Source organism: Stigmatopora argus, chromosome 2 (genome assembly GCF_051989625.1).
Source record: "Stigmatopora argus isolate UIUO_Sarg chromosome 2, RoL_Sarg_1.0, whole genome shotgun sequence".
Taxonomy (NCBI): domain Eukaryota; kingdom Metazoa; phylum Chordata; class Actinopteri; order Syngnathiformes; family Syngnathidae; genus Stigmatopora; species Stigmatopora argus.
In genome coordinates, this window is record NC_135388.1 from 16,935,126 (window position 1) to 16,947,644 (window position 12,519).

Below are 12,519 nucleotides of genomic sequence, written 5' to 3' on the forward strand. Positions count from 1 at the left end.
AGTCTACCATGGATATTTTTGGGGGTGTGGGAGGAAACCCACGCAAGCACAGGGAGGACATGCAGGCTTAACACGGTGATGATCGATCGACCTGGGATCAAACCCTCAACCCCAGAACTAAGAGGCCGACGCGCTAACCACTCATCCACCTGCCCGCCTTCATCCAAATTTAAATTGACGTTAATCCAGACCAAACTACTAAAACTTGGCCAAGTCATTTTAGAACACTATATAAATATTTGAAGCCCATTGCTTTGGATCAATATTTAGAAACAAAAAAAGAGTGTGGTATCTTAAAACAAAGCCATTAATCTGAATGTCCTTATTCTGTTCTGCTTTGTTGGTTGTAACACAATACTATATCGAACTCATTCTATGCTCTGTTGCCCTGGCTTTAATTGTTCGGAAGCCGACAGTTGTGCAAAATGTGCACAAACAAAATATGTTTGTTGGTTTAGTGTTCCTCATCTCCGCTTTTCATCACAGCTTTTCTGACAGCCATGTGTCTTTACTCATTATCATCATTATCTTTCCTTTCCTGGTTAGTGGATGTAAACAAAGGTTTGATTGAAGAGGCAAGACATTCTGCTTGGAATTTTCTAGACAAATGAATTCTGCTGTTCAACCCATATCAGAGGAAAAATACCTTAAGGTAATGAAAGAGCCAAACTAAGTCAGGACATTTCCTTGTCACTTGTCAATGGACCAGTGACATTCAAAAACATTTTTAATATGTGCATTTGCCAGAAAGGCCACAAGTGGACACTGAATTGCACTATATATATATATATATATATATATATATATATATATATATATATATATATATATATATATATATATACACATACATATATACATATATATATATACACATACATATATACATACATATATACACATATACTCCATGACTCCGGAAAAATAAAGGTTGAGTGGGCAATAACCGTCCATCCTGTCTCATAAAGCCACATCCCTGACACATGCCAAAACATATTGCTAAAAAAAAGGTGCAGTGCAGTAGGATAACAACCTTGGCAACAAATAAAATAAACTATATACATATAGCAATTTCGAGCCATGCTTATCTTAAAAATGTAATTTGCGAATGCACATTTGCCCATCGATTCAAAATTTATATTGTTTTAGATCCAAATATACGTTTGGTGACCGAAAAACAACATTTCAATTATGCCAGTGCATTGACTTGGCCCTTCCACCAACAGCAGTTTTATATGGCATCTCTCCTATGATTAATTGTAATTTTTCTTCCCTTTGGATGAATCTCATCTACTTTTATCATTTTCTAAATTAATGTAGGCGGACCCAAAAGATTACCACTCTTGTTTCAATTTGAAAAAATGAAAGTCAAATAAATGTGAAAAAAAGAGTCAGGAAATAAATTCATTGGCTTTTCTTACCTTGGTTGTAATTGCCATTTGCACAACAAAATAATGTGAAGGATACAATATTTTTTTACGATAGTGCCATTAATACGTATGTTAATTACGTATTCATTATTTTTTGGGTCACTCAAATAGTTTTTGTAATTACTTAGGGATTTTTTTTTCTTTAGTGGACAGTTAGCAGAAAGAGATGAATGTGCAATTGTGCAATGATTAATTTCAACTGCCTGGATGTATTTTATCATCATCAGCATGACCTTGATGTTGAAATCTGATGCTTTAATAGTTAGAAGTTGACTATCTGTCCTTGACACAATTGAACTGCTTGATGCAGTTCATTTTGAATCAACGGATTTGAGGATCTTGATCATCTGTATATGGTTTAAAAACAGGCAACCAAATGAACAAACCAAAAAATATTGTACATCCAGTTTTTTTTCTACTGTAATACTTTATCTTTCTATTTGTAAGTGCAGTAATTATAACCTACTTTGTTTTCTAGACTATCAGTCACAGGTTTTTAATACTGGGCCAACAAGTCAGGTGAAACTTCCTGTATATATTTGTTTATTTTCATGCTGACAGTTTTGAGACACTGGATGATCTAGGCACGTCCTTTTTTTCCTGTTTTTTGGAAGTGATACTGAAGGTTAAGAATGTAATGGACTTGGGAGTGATTTGGAGTAAGATTGAGCAGTGGTGTGCCATCAGATCCTTCAAGGCCTTCTCTGCTGGCCTAAGAAATATCTGAATCACAGACTGATGTTAATTATATTTTGCCCATGAATACTTATTAAATAATTCCAAATTGTCTGTTTGCTTCCTTTCATTGCTTTTCCCCCTGGTTGCACTGCTTCCAGATGTGTGTTTTCATATTGAAGTATTTAACCAATCACATTTCAGCCAGTATTTGTTGCCAGGGTCAGAAATCTGCCTCAAGGCCTTTCACAACCAGTTCTGCAGGCTCCGCTGCATTAAACAAGCGTCGATAAGACTGTTGCTTTAACCAATCAGATTTAGAGTTGGCAACACCAAAATGCGTTCTTGCAGGCATAGGGATACGTCATCGCTTTCACCACCTATGATTGGCTAGTGATAAAGTGGACTAGCCAGAGCTACCAAACTGTATCTGGAGCGAGCTGCACAAGCAAATATATTGTTGTGTTGATTTAAAGCCATTTTCAATATTTCAATTGTATGAGGTTATTATTGATGATTTTCTCTGTCGCAGTTGTAGCTGCCTGCAGTGGAGGTTTTATAGCCATAAAATAGTTTTTGCTGAAGGCGTCACTAGGAAATGCACGGACCGCCACTGAGATTGAGAGTTTGGTAAACAGGTTTTTTTATGCAGTTGTATTTTAACGCTATTAGAATCTGTATTAGTAGTGGTTTTGGTATGTCAATCGATGCCTATTTGGTCTGTAGTTCTTCCTTTTATTGTTATTACTATAATGAGTAAAATCAACTAAAATGTATTTGTTTTGCTCACTCATGTCATGTCATTCTATGTTTTTTGCCTCTTCATTGTGCATTTTTGGCTTGTGTAACTTAAACACCTAATTCTGGTCTGAAAAATAATGTACATTGCCCTATTATCATTCTTTTTACCTATTGACTACTTGCACATAAAATGTATCAACGATAAAACAGGCTTCCCGTTGACATTCTGCTCTGTAAATCTTTTGCCTTCTCAACAAGTTATTGGCCTGAAAGAGTACCGTAGATAAGAAATGCTGTCTGATTTGATCAATGTCATAGTAAAGAAAAGAATTTATAGAATTATTTGGCTGCTGGCATGGAAGTAATTGGTGCTAACCTACTTTTCAAATGCTTCAGCTGTCTGGTTTCATGCAATGTACACTGCTTATGTAAGGCCCAGCAGTACCTCTTGAGTACTTCCCCATCAATGACAATAACTGGGCAGAATGGAATATTTAATTTTGCTGTATTCCAGGTATACTTTGCTCCGTTTTACCATCCTTATATCATGACATACATAATGAGGACAGCAGACAATGGCAGGACTTATTTGAGTATGATGCACAGTCATGGTCCATTCTGCGCAATTTAACATCGCAGATGAGCTGGTTAAAAGTGCTGACGCCGAGTTTGGTCGCACATTTTTTGTACGTGTTGCTGCATCCAGCACCGATACAGGTCAGAGTATTTATAGTCTGAATCGTGTGTTCATCTAATTTGGCGTACGTGCGAGAGACTGGGAAACGCACGGTGGATCTGAGAGCCCCGCAGGAGTGTGAGGCAAGAAGCAGCAAGAGGCAGAAAATCCCCTCCGCCTTTGGATTAGTGTCAGGAAGCAAGAAGCCAGGCACCATGTGCATGTGCATTCTAGAATCAGTCCCTGCTGCAATATTTCATTCATGTAGTGTGCTGTCTTGGAAAGCCTTGATTGTGGGAAATTTTGGAGGGAATAAAAAGGGCTTTAATCTGTGCTGATGATTCAGGAATCCAGAAAAGTTTTTCTTTTCTGTGTGTGATGAGTCCATCTGTTGATGTTAGCCATTTGATCAGATTAAAAGCGTCCGTAGATTAAATTGAAGTGCGGTTATTTGCTTCCTGTGGAAGATTTATGACACGTGCCTTCAAGGTTAGAATATTATGACGATGAACACATGCGGCAGAATGGGTTGACAGGATTATTGAACTTCCTGAAACAGGCGACATTTGCTCGACTGAGTCGATCGCCAACAGTCAGCTAAATCGTCAAACGCCGTTTCCTGGTGGGACACTCGGAGTCCTATAATACACAGACCTAATACCATCTAAGACTGCCAGTAGGCTTTCCGACAGGTGACCTGCCTGTAAAGCTCTTCTCATAGCTTTGATGGAGGTTGTTGCAGCTGCTGCTGGCACCCAGATCACATGATTGTTAATGAGAGTATTAACACCAGTGCTTGCATCTCAAAGGAGCTTCTCCTGGGAAGGTGAGCTCAAGTGCAATCTGTCATAATCACACTACTTTAAAACAAATGCATTCAAAAAAGAACGTGAGAGTTGTCTGAACCAAGACCGAAGCAAATCACCCGACACTATACATTCCAGTTTTATAGAATACAATATCTATTCTTATAAATAAAGAAAAAGAATGTTAAACACATTAAAAATGTCTTGATCTTTACAGACGAGCACACTATTAATTCCATTTAGAATAGAATATTTTGAACCTTGCGATAATAAAGCAGCAATTTCTGATGTGGATTTCAAAACTGTGGATGACATGACTTTAAAGGGATTTCTCATTGCAGACGTTAATTTACTGTGTAATTCTCCATCACCGGAACATTATTACTCCCAAAGTCTTCAATGAGCGACAGGAGTCTGATAGATTGGTCTGGACCGCTCCGTGTGTGAGATTACTGAACATTGGAGAAGAAGCTTGACGTAGTGCACACATGCAAACTGGCGATAATCCAAATGTAACCTTCACAGTTAGACAGACAGTCTACAAGTCTGTGGGCTGCCCCTAATCCTGTTCAACATCTTGCTGAATGGCAAAAAGTGGAAGTGTAGTGGAACATGGCAACTAGACAGCTTCAAGGACGTAGCCAGAATTTATCAGGACTGAGAACTAATGAGAACAAAGATCACTGATGCAATCACAAATTTGTGTAATGCCAATTGCGCTCATGCTAGGAATGTTTATGAATATGAAGAATGGAATGTATGGTAAAACTTGATCTGGAGGCAATCCCAGCCTAGACTTGACCTAAAGGGAGGTCACAACTTGAATGGGTGGCCAGTTAGTCTTTTGTCACAGATCCATCTGTCCATCCATCACGCCGTCCATTCCGATATATAAACCCTCTTTAAACAATTTTCTTGCACCAAATCAGAAAATTCTGTTTTTTTCCCCTGGAATTCAATAGAAAAAAAATGAATTAAGGCTTTTGTACTCCAAAAAACATAAAGGAAAATAAAATGAAAATGGCAGAAGATTGCTTGAGGGTTTATTCCAAATATTTTCAACAACATTTGTACTTGTGGCGGCCCAGGGTCCAAGTGATTAGTGTGTGGACTTCAGTGTTCTCATGTCGAGTGTTCTGATCCCAGGTCCGGACCTGCCTGTGTGGAGTGATGTTCTCCCCTGGGCTTGTGTGGGTTTTCTCTGGGTACTCCGATTTCATCCCACATCCCCAAAATGAAATACTTAGTAGGCTGGTTGAACACTTTAAATTGCCCCAATGCAGAGTGTCCCCTGCCAGGTATCCATAGTTGGCTGGGATAGGCTACAAAACACCCCGCGACCCTTGTGAGGATTAACGGTATTGGAAATGAATGAATAAATGAACAAATTTGTACTTGTAAGCGGGAGATGTTTTTGCAAACAGATCAGAAAAAGTGGCTGGGAGTAAATCCTATGTACACTAACCACAACAAACACTGCAGTCTGCAGTCAACTCCTGATAGGGGAATTAGATAAAAGGCTCAGTATGTAGTGCTAATTGTCTTGTTGCTACTGCAGCTATAATTGCATACGGAATGTTTCAAGCTCCTTTGAGACTATGTGGAAATCCTCAAATTATTGAGGTGGAGAATTGTACAGCTGTGCTCTGTTTGGAGGCTGGATATTCCTCTTTATAGTTTGTGTTTTAATAGGCACACACTTCTTTAATTGAGCAATTCTTTCACGATATAAGTGTCTCATCTTAAAGGCAAGACCAAAAACAGAAACACTTAGTGAAGAAATACCTTGAGCGAAAGTGAGTTTTATAGACACAGTTACAGATAAGGGTGCCTTTGTTAGTTTATTGTATTCTGCATTAAAAAAAAACCTTTTAGATGAATCATGTTCTGCTTGATAGCAGTGTTAATTATGCTTCTAAAAATCAGAGAGAACATAACTTTTATTGGTGGCTAGTTTTTTTCATATATTGGACAATAATGTATCTAACTATGTGGAAATTAACAATATGTCTGGAATGCAAACTAATACTTTTATGTCCAAGGTGAGTGTACCTAGATTTGATGATTTCTGGGTTGTCGATGGAAAGAAAACGTCCCACTTTGTTACTGCCATACCTAATGGTTTTATTATTGATTGTTTCATCGTGACCAAGAACAAGGAGCCAGCTGTACTGCATACATGTTTTTCAGCACGTTTAAACACAGCAGTAATGGCAGAAATGTATACTTTACTGTAAGCCTGCTGACTCACAGCTTTCTCATTTTATATTTCAGAACAATGTGACCAGTATTACTGTAGCCCTTTTAAAGGATATCTTGAATTATTCATACATCATTACAACATTAATTATCACTCTGGAGGGGCTGGAAGTGATCTGTTGGTTTATAAAATAAAACAACTAAATACAAAAAAACATTGCAGTGCTAAATACACATAGCCCACACTCACTTGAATTCATGTTCTTTTTTTATTGATGGTTGAACAATCTAATTTGCCCCAAGGTATGAGTATGATCTTGAGTGGTTGTATATTTCCTCGTGCCCTGTGAATGGCTGGTTACCAATTCAGGGTGTTCCCCGCCTGGTGCCCATAGTTGGCTGGGATAGGTTCCAGCACCCCAAAGACCTTTGAAAGGATAAAGAAGGTCAGAAAATTAATTAATTCCATTTTAAAACATCAATTTAAGATATAACTAACATATTTAGCTTGAAAAGGTATTTGAGCAAATTACAAAGCGGACGCTAACTTCCTCCCAAGTTGAATAATGCACATGCTGTTAGAAATAAACAACAGCAATAAAACTGTTTAAGTTTCATATACGCAAATTTTGGTAGATTCCACAGAAAATATTTCTGACTTCAGATAGGCACCAAAGGAATACAAGCTAACTAAAAGTACTCAAATACTAGTTATTACACCACAAAGACGACTACAATCTGTGTTTGTGCTTTGTGTGCTACAGTATTTCTGCAATGCAATGATATTCCTTTCTAACGTAGTGTATTTCAAAGTGTTGCGTGCAGGAGAAAAAAAAAGGAATATTAGGAACTTTGTTTTTAAAGTGTGTGGCTTCTCAGCCTTTACACCAAGGGTGTCAGACTCTCGGGTTGGTTCGTGGGCCGCTTTAACGTCAACTTGATTTCACGTGGGCCGGACCATTTTAGATATAATATTTCGGGTTTTTTTTATAAATGGATTAAAATAACTGGATTAAAAGCCTTGAATATTCCTTTTTTATAGATCTAAAACAATGTTTATTTTAGCTTTTTTATATATTTTTAGATTTTACAAAATGATTTTTGAACTAAAAACACAGAAAAAATGGATTAAAAAATTACAATTATTGATTTAAAAGGGGGAAAATCAGGAAATTTAATATACATCTATACTCTTCATTTTAATTTGATCCTAAAACAGAAAGTCGGCACTCATAATTTTTTTTTTTCCCGGGCCACACAAAATGATGCGGCGGGCCAGATTTGGCCCCCGGGCCGCCACTTTGACACGTGCTTTACACTATGATTTCAGCTTCTCTCATTTTGCATGTGTGAGCTCCCAACTAATGAGCATGGCGGTGACATGATGCCAAAAGCTGTGGTGTAACCTGCTGTATAATTGCCACAAGAATGCTGTTGTTTTGAACATATTTCAAACCCTTTTCCTGTTTGTCTCCTATTTGTGTGTTGCAGCTCTGCCAGTTACAGGGCGTCAACCCAGCATCTCTCGTCGTGGCGGAGAACCATTGTGACCGCGATGGTGGCTCGGAGTGGACGCTGAAGAAGAACAATAGCTGGAGGGAACTCTGCAACAAGGGAGGGGGGGCATGTGGGGGTGGAACTACTACTTCCTGATATAGGTGAACAAACCCTGCAGGGTTGAATAAATTAGTAACCTGTGGCCCAAATATGATTGCCTTAATTACCACCCATATATAGCTGTATGGAGACATGATGAGACTTAAACTAAGATGTTTTCCTTACATGTGGACAAAATGTTTGAAGAAAGAAGTGAGGTGATATTTTAATACGCTAGAGAATACCATTTTAACACTTTCATTGTCAACGATAGGTTTTGAAGTAGGTGTGATTAATTGGTAAGTTGCCTCGCTGCTTATGGCGCAGCCGGCCGACCATTTGCTATTTGTATCTACTACTTTCATATCGTCATCCAAACAATGCTGATGTGAGTCGCTCAAGAGCAGGCGTCAACGTTGTTTTTAGTCCGAGTTGCGTCTTTGCATTTAAAAAGCTCAATGACAAATTGTTTTTTAGGCTAGGAGATGAAATGATATCAGGTTGTTGATTGCATTAACACCCACTCTCACTAAAACAAAGATGTCAGGCACATTAACCCGAACATATTTATATGCCACACACCTTCTGTCCCAGATGATGGATGATACTCTTCACTACTTTAGCCAAGATTCCCTCTCTTGAATACAATACATCTTAGGTTGTTCTCAGATGCAAACAACAAACAGACCAGCTGCTTTGTTGACTCGTTTCCACTTATAAGTGTATGCAAAGTAACATGAACGTGTGTTCTCTATTTTTTTAAACCTAGCCTTGATGAATACATAACCAAAGGTGAAACCCTGAATTTATTCTATGTTGTGCTCAAAATGTTGTGGTTTAGATGCACACTGAATAGGAGACAATGTATATAGCAGACATTTATACTTGTGTGTCCTGTTGCAGAGTCATTTCAAATTTTATTTGACTGTTATGCGACCATCAATCGGAGTAATCATCTGTGTTCGTTTCGCCCTCCCAGATTGGTACGATCATGTTGCGCATATTCTTGGGAACGCTGCTCTCACATCTCTAATTTCTTTCTTTTCTTCTTTTTCTTTAATTTCTTTTTATTTCTTTTATTTATGCTTCAGACATCAGCCATCCCAAAGTCATTATTCGGAAAGCCGAGATTGAAAATGTTGTTTCGGCACTGAGGAGTTGAATTGCCTCTTACCTCTCTGATGATGTTCACTCACATGGCTGGCTTGCATTATTAACTGTATCTTCACTTGAATTTGGTTTTAGTTTACATGCTGTCTTCATTATATTGAGACTTAAAAAGCCCAGATTGAGAGCCCAATATCGTTTTATAAGTATTTCCCCTTCTTTTCAGAAAATCTAATTTCTACTCTATTTCTTTTATTTGAACAATTTATATTTGTAATTACCTAACAGCTTGTATCTATGAGGGGAAAAGCTATTTACTGAATGTTCCTGGTTTTTCCAGAGTGTCATAAAAACGTATAACCATACAAAGTAGCCACAGTAGTTTTGCAATTGATGTCAGTGGTTGTTGTTGTTGTAAATTACCCTACAAATGAGGATGTGTTGATGCCGTTTATGCTGTCATGCCAAATGGTGAAACAAAAGAGTTATGTAATTAGAATTTTACATGGTTTGTTTTTTGTGTAAAAACTAAAATATAGATATTGAAGGAGTAAAAGTAAGCGCATTCAATCAAAACAAGTTAGAAGTAACTAAATCATGTCATTCTATTTTTTTATCCTCTCAAATCTGTAATTTATTTGTCATTTCTGGAATAATGTGCCCTATAAGCCCTTTATTACAGAGCAATATTGATCAACAAAGCAGACATCATTATGTGGAAAATTGCTGTGACTGTTTTTGGAAATATATACAGTATTACCAGGGAGCATTTTAACGATTATTAGGACATTTGTGACACATACTGTATGTTTCATTAATGACAACCCAGAAGTAGGGAATTTTAAATTGCATTTGAAGCTGTCTTTTTTCGACATTTTGGCAGGCTTGATTGCGACATTTGACCCCAAATCTTTTAGTCTTTCCAAGCAAGCATTTAGGCATCATGCCCATTTTTGTGTCAAATAGTGACGTCTTCATGGCTGGATGGTGTCTCGTTGTAAGAATTGCTTGTATATTACCCCCGTGGCTTGGCCAAACTTTTACACACTTGTATTTCTGGCAAATGAGAGGAAGCTTTGATGGTGTTGAAGTCAACACCCCTTGTAAATCATCATCAAAGGAGAAGGAAATGAATCTGTTTAACTGGACTGTCTCTGACCCATTTCCTCAAGCAGGCTATTAATTAAGATAATGGACGTGGTTTGAGGCTTCAGTTATGTCAACTTGCCGTGAGACAGTCCCCTAAACCTTCTTTTGTCGGCATGGCAGAGGTCTACAACATTAATCAACATTTTAGACCCGATTGAAAGAGTCCCGGGTCTAATTAGAACGTCATAACCCACACTTAAAGCACATTATGCATGTGGACATGTCCTCCAGATTAGAAAATTGGCATTTGAGGAAAAGCAACGAGTCTTAGTTTGTAATAACCGTGGATGTTGCAAAGATGATGCTTTACAGAACTTTGCAAATTGGGTAATGTTATACTTCCTTACATTGCTTCTTCATTTAGCAAAAGCATCTACAAACCACTGATATGAATCCCTCAAAATCTCAATGATCATATTCTGCCCTCTCGAAAAACAACAAACGATGATCGTTTCCAAATTACTTTATGAATTTCCCACACTCATTATGTCGCAAAAAGATAATATACATACGTCTTTATAATCTGACATAATGCACTGAGATTAGTTCTATTGAGCAGTTTTACAGTTTTAGAATATTCAACCAAATATCAAGTCAGATATTTTTCAGGGATAGTCTCGTGTTATATAATGTGCCTACAAGTGACTGTATCACTGAGTTTCTATGGTCCTAATCACGGTGAGATAAGGAACTCCAATAGTACAAATAGTACGCTAGTGGATGAAAGTCAAAATATGGTCTGGTGTGGTGTACATTTTTGTAGTTGTGCTGGTATCTAGCCAACTAAGCTTTAATACAAAAATATTATTTGCGATCAAGCACTGTTGGAAACGTTTCTCATTCTGCATTTAAGGATGCTGTAGGGTCATTTGGATGATTTTCTTCTGAGTACTTTTAGTATGTAATCTAAACATGGTCGCAAGCTGAGAACAAATGAATTGACATTTAAATTATATCATTCATGTTAACTTATCACTGTTATACTATGTGGGTATGGTTATGCCAAACCTATCTAATTACACTATAATTACAATATAATTTTTGGTGTCCTGGGCAGTGACAACAAAAAAACGTTTTAATCGTTTTTACCATTCAGTCTTTTGAATCCTATTATTAGTAACAGATTGATTGATTATAAGGCCATCTGTTGACAAATTGATTTAAAAAAATATATCCATTGTTCGAATAATGCTTACAGACACTCATACAGAGTAACAAAGATCCATTTTGTGAATTAGTCTAGGTGAAGCTTATTTGTCATTGAAACCACACCAGGTTTTAGCCACCCCTACAGATGCATGACTCTACCTCACATGGGCCCACTGCAATAGCCGTTGGCTCCCACGTTAACACAAACCCTGGTGGGGCCATCAGACAACACTCGCAACAAGGTGAGAGGAACAAAGTGAAATTCTAATGAGGCCAGCCACCAGCTAGAAAACACACGGAGGCTAAGTTCACATATATAACCGAGGTGTTATAGCCATTGGTCACAAGAAGAAAATGAGGCCATGTTCATCCCACACAGTTTACTGTTATTTTGATACATGACATTTATAATTACAGAAAAGTAGGCCCGATGGCGATACCTGGGAAATGCAATCATTAGCTCCTTATACAGTATGGCGTTGCTGTGTAGGAATCCAGCTGACTTGAACGTAGCTGGATAAGAGATTTATTAGATTCCATAAGTGGTAACATTGTTGTAGTGGACAGAGCAATATGGACACATTCTTTTCCTTCAAGTATTTTAACAAATACATTCCATGTATTGTGTATTTCCAAAAGGCAGTGCATTGCTAACCTGAATATCATCGGAAACCTGTAATTCTGTAATTTAAATAAAGAACAAAACAAATCATGGTTATCCCGGCTGAAAGGCGATACTCGGACATTTAGTCGAAAGACATTTGGTCCCCGGACGTTTGGTCGACCGGACGTTTGGTAGAACGGATGTTTGGTAGAACGGACGTTTGGTAGAACGGATGTTTGGTTGCCGGGTTGGTACTGTTGAAACCAGCTCTCAAAATTATAATCATGAGAGAGAGAGAAAGTGAGTTTAATATCTAATATCAAAATATCAACAGTAAACTCACTGTCATAATTTGACAGCGAGCGAACCCGGCGACCAAACGTCTGT

The 12,519-nt window shown here is 37.7% G+C and overlaps 1 protein-coding gene across 1 annotated transcript in view; it reads left to right on the forward strand.

Moving 5' to 3' along the window:
- The window catches only part of kcna4 (potassium voltage-gated channel, shaker-related subfamily, member 4), a 35,975-nt gene extending 23,664 nt beyond the window's left edge, over positions 1-12,311 (forward strand). The window contains exon 3 of the mRNA XM_077588523.1: positions 8,019-12,311. The gene's annotated coding sequence lies outside the window, so the exon portion shown is untranslated. The remainder of the gene's footprint in view (positions 1-8,018) is intronic.
- Positions 12,312-12,519: the final 208 nt, after the last annotated feature.